Below are 15,159 nucleotides of genomic sequence, written 5' to 3' on the forward strand. Positions count from 1 at the left end.
TTCATTTTTTTTGTCACATGTGCATGTGTGAGTACACACACACACACACACACACGCACACAGACCCCACCATCAGCTAAAAAAAGTCCATCTGCCCCTCCCAACAAAACCCAGGAGCTCCGGTGCACATTCCCTGCATGCGTCTGACTTGTCAGGAGGTGCCTGGGTCAAAGAGCACTCGTGTTTTGGAGGCTGAGGGAAGGAGGGACCTGAATAGGAAGTTGAGAGAAAGGGAACGAGAGACACCTGAGCCCAAAAGATTGGTCCTCTTTTTCTGGACTGTCTGGCTCCCAAACGACAAACTTTGTCTTCTTAAGGACTTCAGAGCCGCCTCCCCACCCCCTCCTACTGCCAACTCCGTGCACCGCCTCCCACCGGTTCCGTCCTACCCTGCGCCTCTCTACACCTGACTCTAAGCAAAAAGGATGAAAGGTGAGCCACAGCTATCCCAGCCTCTGGCTGGGCCCTCTCTGCCTTCCCTCCTGCCCGGTCCCGGGAAATCGGCCCTCAAGAGGCCGATGGCGCTTCTGCCCAGAGCTCCGGACGGAGCCCCTCTCTGGAGACAATGGCTCAGAGAGGGAGGAAGAGCAGCCGCAACAGCTTTGTGTGCATGCAGGGTGGCCACACAAGACCATTGTCTCGGCGGCAGGACAGACAATGGTTTGTATCTCCAGCTTCTCTGCCAAGCAGTTCACCCCCTTGCACTAAAACAACCCTCCGCATTTCCTTCTAATAAACAGCATGATCCGAAATCTGGCCCCACGCTGAGAATTTGTATCCGGTTGTAACAAAAGCCTGCTCCAGCTGATGGAATGGGTGTATCTAGGTCCCGTACCTGTTCCTGAGCCACCCAGACAAACAGTCCGCCGACAGACAGCCACTCACTCCCCGGCTCTTCTCCGCGGTCCCCCTGCAAGTGCTCTTGCCCTGACTCCTTCCACACTCAGGAACAGGGAAAAGGTTTCCTTTAATACTTACCAGGTCCCTGGTGGGTAGCAATCATTAACAGCCACACAGGCGGACTGGCCTTAACCCCTTCGACGCTGGGTTGCCTCCAGCTGGCTGATGGACAGCCCCGTCCCCTCTTCCCAGTCCTGGGCAAAGCGGCAACCCCCACTGCGATGCCATCCACCTGAGTAACGCCAGCCTCCCATGTGGAGAACGAGAGCCCTCTAGTCCCACCCAGGCTTCCCCGCCTGATTGGAGCGCACTCACAACCTGAGGCGCTTGGCTCTGGCATGGTGCCCAATTGGATGAGCCCACATTATGAAATATTTGCCTAGCAGGCCAATAGAGGAGCCGGGATCTGGGGGAGGGGATGATATTTTTATTTACTCCTGGAGGAGGGAGAACAGACAAAGGTAGTCCTCACATCCCTAGCCCTGGGACGGGAGGCGGCGGGAAGGGGCTTTCAGGTGGACTCCCGAGCCTCCAGCTTCTCTGTCCAGGTAACAGTGCACAGTCCTTGAAGGCTTCTGGGCATTTCAGCTCCGAGCTGTCTAGCTAGAGGGTTTCTTTGCCTTTAGGACTCCTGCCTCACTCAGGAGTTTGGAGAGTGGAGCCAGGAATTGGAATAGAAACCAAGAAAGGAAACACCTTGATGGGCAAAGGGTTGCTTGTATCCACATTAACGATGCCAGCCACAGGTGGTCTTCATTATGTGTCAGAGCTGCAGAAATTGTTTTGTTTTTTGGGTTTTTTGTTTTTTTTTTTTGCATCTTTAGAGGATGCAGATGAAAGGTGGGCAAGAATGAGTAGAGACAAATCCCCTCTTTATCCCTTTTAAAAATAGGCTTCTGATTTGGGGAAATCTAAATCCAGCATAAAAGTATCTACATGTAGGACACATGCAAATCTATGCAGATATGTGCAAATGAGCAGTTCCGGGCTTTTCGGAGGAAGTCCTTGCCAGGATTTTTCTAGTTTGAGCAAGAAACCAGGTAGTCTCAAAACCTTATGATGCTTATCAGAGCATCTTACTAGAGCATAAAGATATCAGTAGAGAGAACATAAAGAACTCAACCAACATATTTATTGAACATGTACTACATGGAAGGCCTTTAGGTATAGTCCATTAGGGTTTTAAAAACATGATTGTAAATCTCTAGGATACAGGAGAATGCAAGTGTCCTCCCCCTGCACACCCACCATTAATACCCCCTTCTCCTTTCAGGTCCCAGCGGGTGAGCTGGTTGCTCCACCCCTTGCCAGCCTGGGTCTAGGAGCTGGCACCTCCTCCTTATCACCCCTGGTTCCTGTTTGTCTATCAGCAGCCCAGCCACCGAGGCTCAGGACCCTGGCTTAAATCAGCCCGGGGGCCTTATCTTATCTCCCGGGCTGCCTTCCCAGCGGCCTGATGGCTGGTTGTCCCTAGTCTCTTAAAGGGGCTGCACTGCATTCCCACTTAGTCCGACCTTAAGAATACCCCCAGAAATCTAGGAGAGCACTGCCCTGTGGAGGGTCAGATTCACCACCCCACCCCCTCCTGTGCCCTTTCACAGCCAGGCTTAAATGAGCTGCTATCGGAATGACTTACTGACTTAAAATAGGGAAAGAGGCTGATGCCACTTTAAATGCTTATCATAGCATGCAAATGCCTAGCACCTCAGTATTTCCAGGCTCCTGCTCTGCTAAATTGAGTTTTTAAAAGGGGGGGAGGGGCTCAGTACACAAAGTCCATATAGAAAAATCAGCTGTACCTCTATGAACATCAAAATTTAAAAAAAACACTACTTACAATAGCATTAAAAACATGAAACATTAAGGAATATATTTGACAAAAGATGTGCGAGACCTATATACTAAAAATTATAAGACACTGCTGAGAGAAATTAAATAAAATATAAATAAGAGAAGATATATACTGTTTGCTTGGGTCAGAAGACTCCATATTGCTAAGATTATCAATTCTCTCCATATTTTTCTATAGATTCAACACAATCCTTATAAGTTCTTTGTAAACATTGGTAAGCTGATTCTGAAATTCATAAGGAAATGCAAGGGACCTGTAATAACTAAAAAACTTTCAAAAGGAAGTACAAAGTTAGGGGTGCCTGGCTGGCTCGGCATGTGATTCTTGACCTTGGGGTTGTGAGTCTGAGTCCCACGTTGGGTGTAGAGATTACTCAAAAGTAAAATCTTTAAGAAAAAAAAGTACAGAGGGTGCCTGGGTGGCTCAGTTGGTTAAGCGACTGCCTTCGGCTCAGGTCATGATCCTGGAGTCCCTGGATCGAGTCCGGCATCGGGCTCCCTGCTCGGCGGGGAGTCTGCTTCTCCCTCTAACCCTACCCTCTCTTGCGCTCTCTCTCTCACTCTCTCTCTCTCTCTCAAATAAATAAATAAAATCTTTAAAAAAAAAAAGTACAGAGTTAGGAGTCTTAGACTCTCTGACTTCAAGACTTATAAATCTATAGTAACCAAGAGAACGTGGTATTGGCATAAAGACCCATGTATAGATAAATGGAACAGAACAGAGAATCGAGGAATAAACCTATGCATATATGGTCATTTGGTTTGCCAAAACAGCATAAAGGTAATGCAGTGAAGGAAGGACCACCTTCTTAATGCATGTTGCCGGAAAAAGCAGAGATCCGTATACCAAACACAAAACAAACCCCAAAACAAGCCCCCTGACCCTACCATAAAAAATTAACTCAAAATGGACAAAGAGCTAAATCTAAGAGCCACAACTATAAGATTTCTAGAAGAAAACATAGGAGAAAAAAATCTTCGTGATTTTTGGCTTGGCCAATTTCTTAAACGAGACACAAAATTCACCAACTTTAAAGAACTGATCGATAAATTGGACTTCACCAAAATAACAAACCGCTCTTCCAAAGATGCTGTGACAAAAAGGAAATGGTAAGCCATAAACCAAGGGGACATACTTGTGAGATATATAACTGACATAAGATTTTTATCTAGAATGTATAAAAAACGTTTACAACTAAACATGAAGACGGCAAACAACACAATAAAAAAATATATGGCAAAAGATTTAAACAGACACTCCACCAAAGAAGACACACAATGTCAAATAAAGTACATGAAAAGATGCTCAACATCATTAGTCATTAGGGAAATGCAAATCGAATCCACAATGAAATAACACTACACACACCCACTGGAATAGCTAAAATTAAGACTAATCATACCAAGTGTTGACAAGAATGTAGGTGAATTGGAACATGTCCACTGCTGGTGAGGATGTAAATGGTACATCCACTTTGGAAAAGTTTAGCAGTTTCTTAAAAAGTTAAACATGTAGTTATCATACAATCCATTGCTTCCTAGGTATTTACCCCAAAGAAATGAAAGCATATGTCCACACAAAGACTTGTTCACAAATGTTCACAGCAGCTTGCCTGTCAGAGCCCCAAACTACAAAAAAACTCGAATGTCCATGAACAGGTGGATACAATATATGTGTTACATCCATATGATCGGATAGGACTTGGCAATAGAAAGAAATGAATTATTGATATACACAACAGCACGGATGCACCTCAAAATAATTATGCTGAGTGAAAGAAGCCAGACCCCTCAAATAAAAAATGTATACTGTACGATTCCATTATATGAAATGTAAAAATGCAAACTAATCTACAGTGACAGCAGATCAGAGGTGGTGGGGGGGGGGGCAGAGGGAGGGATTTCCGAGAGGCAGGAAGAAACCAGGGGGTGATGCACACAGGCACATTATCTTAATTGTGCTCGTAGTTTCACAAAACACATCAAATTTTATCCTTTAGATGATGTAGTTTATCTTATGTTAATTATACCTCAATAAAGGAGAAAAACTTTCACTTGAAATATTAAAACAAAACAAAACAACCCAACAGCTACTCCTGGGTCCTACCCGTTCTGTTTACATTGTGATGGACTATAGGCCAGTGGGTTGGGGGAGAGGCAGGGGCTCCAGCTTTGCTAGTGACCCGCTTTAGTCTGACAGAAATGCTGGTTCAAGGCAGGGAGGAGCATGGGCCCTGAATCAGCCTGCACACCTCTCATGGGGTCAGGTCAAATAATGTGGCTGAGAGAGAAAAAAAGAAAAAAAAGAACAATGTGGCAGACCTGAAATATGGTCTTTATAAAAATAAAGGATTATTTGTCTTATGATAGAAGGGAAAATATTAAGTATAACCCTTGATGATTCTCATCGTTAACTCATTTGGTTCTTTTATGGTCCAATGAGGTAGGCTGCCAAATATCACCACCTCCCATTTTAACAAAAACCCTGAAGTTCCAGGAGGTAAAGAGTCTTGGCCAAGATGACCCATCTGCCGTATGGGCGGGAAGGCTAGACCCTGGGTCTGCAGCTATTTCCTTTTGCCACAAGACCTGTCCGCGATGGGGCTGACACCCCGCCTGTGTCCATCCGCCCAGGCTCCGCTGCCAGAGTGTGGAACGTGGACCCGGGTCTGGGTACTCACCCTGCCCTGGGTGCCTGCTCTCGAACAGTGGCCAGTTACAGACCCGGAAGGGGCTCCCAGGATGGATGAAAACAGGAGCAGATATAGGGTCAGAAGAGGATCAACTAAAGGGAGCCATGCAGTGTTAAGAGAGAGGAGACTGTTAGAGATGAGAGGATCCAAGGACCTAATTAGATCACACGTTTGACGAGAAGGGGGACAACCAAACACCACTCCCAAGGCAGGAAGTCTGGTGGGTGTGGAAGCAGCTGGAAGCTGTTAGAGGGCTCCAGGCCAGCCACTCGGCTGGGCTCCAGACCTCTGTACCCCTCCTCCCCTCCTCTTCTCTCCGTGCCCCACCCTCCCTCCTCCACTGCTGTGCCAGGGCACAAGAACCATGGCTGGCTGCGAGCCCCACCTTTCTCTCTCTCCCTTGTTCTGAGGACAGGATGATGGGAGGGAGAAACCTACCCTGCAGGGCAAGGGGGCACGAAATGTAAGCGGCATCCAAAAAGTCAGTGATCGAGATGGATTAATATTTTATTCATGGAATAGTTTTCAAAATAAAAATGCAAAAAAAAATCCATGATAAATGACATGTTTTAAATAGAAACCGGATCGGTACTACTGAATTTCCCTGTTGTCTGAGCAGTACGGCTATTGATCCTGTCTTTACTTAAAACTGTTGATACTGTGTTCTTGATGAAACTGGGGCACTAATTTTGATTTTTTTTTTAAATATTGCTCTTGATAATTGAGTATTTTGACACTCCTTCAATGTTGCACCTACAAGGGGACTCCCATCCCTTACCTTAGTCAGCCCTGTTCCAGGATGAGGCTGGGGGCGAGGGGGGGGGGGCGGTCTGGGAGGGAGCTGGGAAGACTGGACAAGGCCCAGAAAGGGCTAGGGAGTGTCCCTGCACTCTTCAAAAAACCTTAAGGCATGAATAACAAACAAACAAAACAAACAAACAAAAAAGCTGAGGAATTCTTCTAGATTAGAGGGGAATAAAGAGACATGGTCCTGGATTTGGATTCTAATGACTTTATTAGGACGACTGGTAAAATTTAAATGTGGACTGTATATTAGATACGAGTCCTGCATCAATGTTAAGTTCCCTAAATCTGTTCATTTGTACTGTGGTTATGCAAGAGAATATCCTTGTTTTTAAAAGGGAAAAAAAAAAAAAAGATGATGCAGAAAGAAGGGCCCCCCAAGGATAAAAGCTGCCTGAGAGCGGCATGAAGCCCGCCCCCCCAGCCCCTGCCCCGTGCTCTGGTCCGGCTCTCCTCCTGTTCTGGGCAGTCCCAAGAGGGAACAGTAGGAAATGGGGTTGGCAGAAAGGCTTGTCCAAAAGATCGGGTATTAGAGGACTGGCTGGACAGTTTCCTCCCAAAACAAGAATTAATTTTGAATTCCCACATCACTCCTCACCCTCCCCAGGAAGACTTGACAAGTGGCACCGAAAAGAAAATTAACACCTACCCAAGCACATTCTCTGCTTCACTTCCCGGGGTTGGTACTGTGATCCTGCCTAAGGAGCAGGAACCTGAGAGGTCAGGTAAGTAGCCTGGAGCTACAGGCTTAGCAAGTAGGAGAGCTGGGATTACAGCCCAGGACACAGTCCAAAGCCGGCTCTCTTCCCACTTCATGTTAGTTGTGCAACTTGAAATTCCCTTCTCATGCCTCATCCTACAAACTAATCCTTTAGTTTATTTTTACTGAGTTGAATCTGCATTGGTCTTGAGATTTTTGGCTCTGGAGTCAGACTGCCCCAGTTACAATCCTGGCTCCACCAGTGACTGACTAAAGGGCTCTGGGCGAGTAACTCAACCTCTCTGTGCTTTTATTCCCCCATCTGTGAAAAGGGATAATATACGCACCTACCTCATAGGCTTGTCATAGGATTATATGAGATTATGCAAGTAGAGAATTTAAGAGAGGTGTTGGCAACCAAGTATATGATCAGTAAATGCCAGTAATCATTCTTATCTATGCCTCTGCCTTGCACTGTTCATTCATAGCAAGCAATGGCCTAATTCTGACTATAAAGCCCCTTGGCATGTTAATACATAAGAAAGGATGCTTAATAATTGCTCCGAGAGAAGTTCTTCATCAAGATGGCACTTAGCGGGGCACCTGGGTGGCTCAGTCGTTGAGCGTCTGCCTTCAGCTTGGGTTGTGGTCCCGGGGTCCTGGGATCGAGCCCCGCATCGGGCTCCCTGCTCGGTGGGAAGCCTGCTTCTCCCTCTCCCACTCCCCCTGCTTGTGTTCCCTCTCTCGCTGTCTCTCTCTCTCTGTCAAATAAATAAATAAAATCTTAAAAAAAAAAAAAAAAAAAGATGGCACTTAGCGATCCCTAAATCTAGTCTGTAATGCTTTTAAGCCACTATGCACCTCAGACCAAGAGATCATCTCCAGTGGTCACCTGTCCCCCCATCCCTAGGAGCCAGAATAATCAACCTCTGAGAATCTCTGATGGGAGGGAGGTCTGCCCCTAGCATACTTTGAACTAGGAGTTGGATATTTTTCTCCTGGGTCACATCACACTGGGAAGTTGAAAAGCAAGTCAATTCCAGGGACTACGTCACTGGGCAGGAGTTAACGGAGAAGACCCAAGTTCTAGTGCTTGCACTATACCCATCCAGCAAGAAAATGCAGGCAAGTGCTTGCCCCTTGGAGCCCGCTGGACAGGAGACCGGGAATCACCTTGCCTGGAGACCTGAGGACTTCAGGTTCTTCGAGAAAGCCCCTCTCTCGGGCTAATTTCTCATCAGGAGCCTTGTCCCCATTGCAGAGGTTTGGGTTCAGCTAGGGAGGACCCATAGCACAAGAAGGAACATAAACCAACAGATTATTCATTGCAGGTGCTAAAGCAAGGCAGGCCAACGGCAGGGTGGCCAAAGGTCAAGCACCAGTCAGGTTTAGCCAAGATGGCCCCTCTGTGACAAAGGCAGGTCTGAAACAGGGCAATTTTCTAACTATAAACAGACACTCGAGAAGCCCCAAAGCACATACAGGCTTGCGTGGGGATGAGGATGAAGCATGGAAGACACCGGGAGGAGTATGTCTCGAGGACAGGGCTGCGTGAATTCAGTGGCAGCAAAGGAATGAGGGCAGGGGAGAATGTTGGTGCCTGGGGATGCTGGGGCAGAGCCAGCTCTTGTGGGGTCTGAAGCTTACACAATTGGAGGATTCCTCATCAAGAAAAAGACGACAAGGGCGCCTGGGTGGCTCAGTCGGTTAAGCGACTGCCTTCGGCTCAGGTCATGATCCTGGAGTCCCGGGATCGAGTCCCGCATCGGGCTCCCTGCTCGGCAGGGAGTCTGCTTCTCCCTCTGACCCTCCCCCCTCTCATGCTCTCTCTCTCTCATTCTCTCTGTCTCAAATAAATAAATAAAATCTTTAAAAAAAAAAAAAAGAAAAAGACGACAAGTACAAATTAGATAGGGTCTTGGAAGGGGCTGCAACTGAACTGCACGGCTCACGGTAAGCCGGCCCCCACACTGTCCGCATCTCCGAGCACTGGGGCACGCTCACTCACCTGTGCTCGTCTGAGCCTCGCTGCCTCTACCTCAGCCCGATTTCGCCTTCCCTGCCCACCGTGCTTTGCCTGACCTGACTTCTTCATGGCAGAGAGCGCAAACTAGTGGCCCCGTACCTCGGATTTACATTCCTCCCCACCTCTGCGCGAGAGGGATTTGGGTTTTGCGCCGTCGTGCAAGCCTCCTCCAATGCACTACACCATCACCACTCCACCAGCCCCCCCTTCCCCAAAGGGCGTCGCAGGGGCCCTCCAAGCTGCCAGAAGGGGCAACACCACAGCTCTCCCCGCCTCCTGGCCCCTTGCCTTCCAGCCCTGCGCCCAGAGTTTGACCTTCTCTGCGGCTGGCTGCAGACGTGTTCTGTGTTGCAGAAATAGCCCAGCTCCTGGGCCCCTGCAGGCTCTCCCTCTGCTCCACTCGGAGACACCCCCACCTCCCAGGCTCCAGGGGAGTCAGGCAAGATCAGAGGGAAGTGCTCCGTTCTCCACTCCCCTCCCACATGCCCCTCACAGAACAGAGCCAAGTGGGGCCTGCCTCCCCCCTGCTCCTTCCAGCCCCAGGACTTCTGCTCCATGTCTGCCATTACAGCAGATGGAGGGGAGAGGTTTGGCAGAGGAAGGCGTGAAGGAGGGCATCAAGAAAAAGGGGTGTAGCACCATGGAAAGATACACAATTTGACCCCCGTACAATTTGTCTCTTCTTGGAGGTTCATTTGGATAAAGGGCAGCAGTCAGCCAGAAATGGTTCCAAATCCCCCTATATACCCTGGCACAGATTCCCGTTCTCTCATGCAAGAGGATGATTTCATAGTCACTGATTCAATCCTAACCTAAACAAGATGGTGGGCATCGGTCCTCCTCCTGAGCCCAGGATGGAATGAAGGACAATGGATTCAATTACATTATGAATAACTGAGTTTAGAAACAGTAATGGGCTTTCCAACTGTGAGGCTTTTAGATGTTGACGCCCTAGTGTCTGATGGAACAATAAAATCTTTTATAAAGGACTCTCCTAAAAGGATAGAGTTTATGGGTAAGGTGGGGTCCTGACCGGTCTTCTAGGTTCAGGTTCTGTGCCTTTGCCCCTCATGGGGAATGGGAGTGACACCACAGCCATGCCCTGGGTTCCTTCGGTCATAGTGCGGGGCTACCGACTAGGTACCTACCAGTCCCCATGAGCAGGCAGGAAAAGAGCTGAGCAAGCGAGGTCAGGGGTGTGTAAAGTCTTCAAGCCAAAGTCCTCTAGGCTTGGAGGCCCAAGAAGGCCTAACGTGTACTGGAAAGTACCCACCTTTTCTAGGAACTGTCCCCACCCCAACACCCACATAGTTACTGTGGTAACAGCTGTGTTCTTAAACCTGACACCATGTTCCCTTAGACGGGTAGCTACCTGGTCTCAACCCAACCGAAACTCTCCCCAGGGATGGGAACTGGGACTGAGAGAGAAAAGAGATCAGTCCTTCTCCAGGTGACCTGTACACCAGGGAGCCGCTGGAGGCCATCTTTTGTACCCTGTAGATGGACCATGAAGCTGAGCAGCCTCTCTGCAGTAAGAGGAAAGATTGAAGCCAGCACAAGGAGAGGAGCAAAAAAACTTTGTACTTGTGGCGCTCGGCTTCGTGGTTCTCGTTTGTTCTTGTGATCCAGACATTTCTCTGACCCTTACAATAAAATCCCCTTTGGGGCTTAAGCTGCTTTGAGTAGCTTCAACATGTACTCAGAAGTCCTTATTGATACCAGAAAGAGGGACAAGATGACTTCTGGAGGACCCAACGTCTCATCAACTCTGCACACGTGGTTGGTATGAGGCGAAATGGAAGGTAAGCAGAGGAAGAAGGAAAGGGATTGGGATCCTCACCCAAAGGCAGCAGAAAACCAGGTCAGCCTGGAGAGCAGGCCATTGGAGAGGGCAAGGATGAGGGTAAGGGTCAGAGAAAACAGGAAAGTTTGCTACTACTCAGCTTAAAAAAGCTTCTGTGGGGCGCCTGGGTGGCTCAGCTGGTTAAGCGACTGCCTTCGGCTCAGGTCATGATCCCAGGGTCCTGGGATCGAGTCCCACATCGGGCTCCTGGCTCAGCGGGAAGCCTGCTTCTCCCTCTCCCACTCCCCCTGCTTGTGTTCCTGCTCTCGCTGTCTCTGTCTCTGTCAAATAAATAAATAAAATCTTTAAAAAAAAAAGAAAAAAAGAAAAGCTTCTAGGATGTTTAGGAGGGAGCCGGCAACCACAGAGGGGAGCTAAGATCCCTAAGGAAGGTGGCAGGTGACCATGGCTGACAGAGGGAGTCGGGGAGCTCTGGGCCAACAAGCTGACTCACGTTTGAGACATGTTCTCAGAGGACAGCCCTTATTCAGGGGAGAAAAAACAAATCTTGTGCACTTTCCAAAGCAAATGGGGGTCTTTTGCTGCCTCAGAGCCTCACAGTGCTCTCAGGCCAAGGGGTCTGGTCCACCCCTCAGGCCTTCAGATAAACTACTTCCTTGGCACCCATTCCATGAGCTAACGGTCCCTTTAAGAATATTTTTTTCCTATCTGTCCTCCAGTTGGCTGGAGCAGATGTTCCTTGTTCCTATGGCAATGAACCTACCACCCTTCCTAATGGGTATCTTCCTAGTGAAGGGTACGGCACAGCCACTCCATTACAAGAGCAGAGATCGCGGGCGGCAGGCTCCTCACTGCACGGGAACACCGGGGACACCTGTGTGCCTACATTTGAGGAGTTCAGATCTTATCTGACCTAGAGATGGCCCAGGCATGGCAGCTGTCCTCTGACAGCACGTGGAAGGTAGGAGGAGGGAGGTTATCCACGCCATTGCCCCCACAACAGACCAAGGTCCGTCTTTCCAATCAAGGGTTAAAAGCACATGGTGAATCTTCAGATTAAATTAGCACTTCCTTTGACCTTTTTTCACATCGCTAAGGAAGACCAGTGAGACCCCCTAATTGAATTCTTGTTTCAAGCTGCACATCACTCTCACCCATATCTGGGCTTTGTGATCCTTCCAGACAGTCCTTCTCGGAAGACCAGTCCCTACTCAAGGCAAGACTTGCACAGTCAGGCAATGGGTGGGGAAGCCGGAAGCACTGTGCATTCCTCTGGTTCTGCACGGGGGTTGTTTCCACTGCAGATGATGCTTCTCTCACTAAACCCAATTTGACCCCATTTGTTCTTGGCTCTCTCAGCCCCCATGAAGCCAGCTGGATTCTTCTTGTAAGCCACAAAGTTGACTGAACTTTAGCTTCCTCTCTTCTGAGCTTTAAGCCTACTGGGATCCCACAAGTCAATGTATAAATAAGAACAAGCCAATAAATGATCCCTATTAGATGTGCAAAAAGCACCTCCCTCACTGGGGATGACTCCAAAGTCAGAGCTCTCCACCCTCACCCTCAACTCTCCTTCACTCGCTGCTGGAGAGGTAAAGTGTGCCACACGTTGGAGGAAGAAGCCTGGCCCTGGAGGCAGACAGCTCCGGACTGGAATCACCCCTATTGGCTGAATGGCCTTAGGCAAGTTACTAATCCTCTCTGAGCCCTACCTTCCTCCTCTGTAAAATAGGAATGCTAATTGCATCCGATAGGATTCTATGAGGCGTACAGAACCACAATGCCTTAACAGCATCCCCAAATCCACAAACGCCTAAAAATTAAACATTTTTTTCCTAACTCAACGGATGGCAGACCCCAACCTGACTCGAACCTAATTAGCAACAAAGCGTGACCTGAACTGGCATGAGACTCTTTATAGCCTTTCTTTATCCCAGTTATGTGACTCTTTAGATAAGCGTTGCTGCAGAAATATTAATATGTTTGATTTGGGAGCTGCTCCAGATCCTGCTGGAGGTTTGATGTAGTACATAGTATGTGCATCATGTTACCCACAGACCGGCTGTGGGCTGTCTATATTGCTCCTCCGGCCCCTGAAGACAGGGGTTTCAGGAGAGCCACCAGAGTTATTTAGGCTAAAGATACTGACAGACATTGCACTTGCCTTATTGCAATCTGGATCTTTCCCGGGTCCCTGGTTCCTGCAGCCTTGAGCCAGGTCCCTGGAACACAAGGTGGCATGGGGCAAGGGAGAGGATCCAAAGACCAGCCCATCAGCCCATAAGAATTGCTGCCTCCCACTTGAACAGAGTGGGCAGAGGCCACGTGTTGTTGTTATTTGGTTGGACTTCGGGTATAGACATGCCTGAATATTCCAAGCCTGCCTCCCAACTCCCCACCTCATTGGGCTTCCCGCCCTCTCTCTACCCCATCACCACCCCACAACTCCATCTGTGCTACCCACTCCCTAGAGGCCTTCCCAGGAGAACAAGTGTCTAAGCCTCAGGGAACACTAAGGGGTGGAGGGGTCCAAAGTTTGTGGAGAGTTGGGCCGAAGGAAGGAAGAGACACTGAGTGTGAGAAAGATGATGAAGATGGGCCACTCTAGGGTGAGAAACAAACATATCCAGCACACAGTGGAACAGGTTTGGCGTGTTTCTCCTGATGCTGTTTCATGGCCCCAGGAGGCTTTTAAAATGGGAGACTAGCCCTGGCCAATAACTGTGAGCAATATCGGGCGATTGCTCCTCTCAGATCTCTTGGCTCTAGCTGTACATTTTAGGGATTTACTGGTGATTATGAAGGACTTGACCCATTCCGAGGCACAGTCATCCAGGTGGGCTTCTAATTCTGACCCTGGATCTGCTGTCTCAAGAATACCTGTCTCATCCTGCCACCTCGAGCCAACAGACACTTTTTCAACAGACATGCAGCTGCAGGACACAGACCTGCAGACTCTACCTCGTGGAGCAGTAAGTCTACCTGAAGTTCTGGGAAAGGCCCTGCTGTCAATCAAATGGAGACCTGAGGTGTGTTAAGTAGGATGGTGGCAATCAAATTCACCCCCCTCATTTTACAGATGAGGAATCAGGAGGCCCAGAGAGGGACTGAGTTGCCCAAGATCAGGCAGCCAGTTGAAGACAAAGGTGGCCTTGGAGTCCAGAGCTTGCTTTCCATAGTCTTCACCATGATAAGGATGGGGACATCTTGAAGGTCCCAGTCATGTACTTGTTGACCTTTATAGCCAGAAAAAGCGATGCTGAGTGGTTAACACCTTCTGCCCTTCTGGCTTGAACATCAGAAGAGATCTTAATCTCCAGGAACTTGGCTGTACGCCCTGACTCTGTGTCCCAAACTTACCCAAAGTTTAAGACAAAATCCTCGTTAAAGCCTCCCTGAGGAAAGCCACCATTGATGGTGACCAGAGATATGCTAAGAGAACAATTGCCATGTCACCATCATCGGCCTGCCCCACACCCAGGTAGAACCATCACATGGACTGTGGAGGACTCTAACCTGCAGAAATTCCTCAGGTGGCAGAGATCTTTAATTTGCATGTCTTCGATCCTTTTTCACTTTGTCTCCCTCCCTCTGGCTGCTTTGAATAGGTCTGTGGTGTCTGTCATCAGTCACAGCTGTGTGTTTTTCTCTAGCACTGTTCTTGAGGGCTGTGCTGTTCTACTGACCCATCACTACCCAGCAACCTTTTGGAGAGGAGACTTTCATGCACTGGGGCTTGGTCTTCCAAGTCAGACCCTGAGGCTCCCGTGTTTCTCACCAGCTTGTTCTACTTCTCCCTCTGCCCCAAGCAAGCTTGAGGTGAGGCTGTGCTACTCACTCCCCCAAATTTAACAACCTGAGTCAAACCTCAGTTGCTTTCCTAGGCTCGGAGGGCTCTTGTTTCAGAACATGAAAATGGGGAAAAATCAGAAAATTCTTTCCTTGGCATCTGCTTTCAGAAAAACGGTCCTAGGAGAAATCTCAAAAAGAGCATCTACTTCAATGTCTAGGGTGATTCCAAACTGATTTTCCCTTTAACGCATTCTCCCCTAGAGGTCTGCACACTTGCGCACACCCAACCACGTGACTCAGTCTGGCAGCTAGGGCTGCCTGGGGATTCCCACATATTTGTTGCTATTCTAGGCCTGACTCCTCAGAAGGTGGAAGACTCAGACGTTCTCATGGCTCCAGGAGCCTGCACTGCAGATTTAGGAAAGTTACAGTTGATATTCTTGGGAGTTCAAGAAGATCCACCATTTCAAAAACTGATGGCAAGATTTTTAAGTGCCCTTAACTCTTGACCATCTAAAGGGGTATTTCCAAATGACTAACACTGGACACCAGATATAAAATATACCTCATGCTGCTCCCATAATCCAAT

General features: G+C 48.5%; 1 protein-coding gene across 18 annotated transcripts in view; it reads right to left on the reverse strand.

The window, feature by feature from the left end:
• Positions 1–15,159, reverse strand: part of PLEKHA6 (pleckstrin homology domain containing A6) — a 139,502-nt gene that overhangs the window by 56,534 nt on the left and 67,809 nt on the right. Inside the window, exon 1 of one of the 18 annotated variants that reach the window (XM_081825052.1) lies at positions 979–1,234. The exons of the other annotated variants lie outside the window; for them this stretch is intronic. The gene's annotated coding sequence lies outside the window, so the exon portion shown is untranslated. Of the gene's footprint in view, positions 1–978; positions 1,235–15,159 lie in introns of those variants that run through there. 18 annotated transcript variants of the gene reach the window in all.

Source organism: Leptonychotes weddellii, chromosome 6, assembly GCF_054177405.1.
Source record: "Leptonychotes weddellii isolate Sample4059 chromosome 6, ASM5417740v2, whole genome shotgun sequence".
Lineage (NCBI taxonomy): Eukaryota > Metazoa > Chordata > Mammalia > Carnivora > Phocidae > Leptonychotes > Leptonychotes weddellii.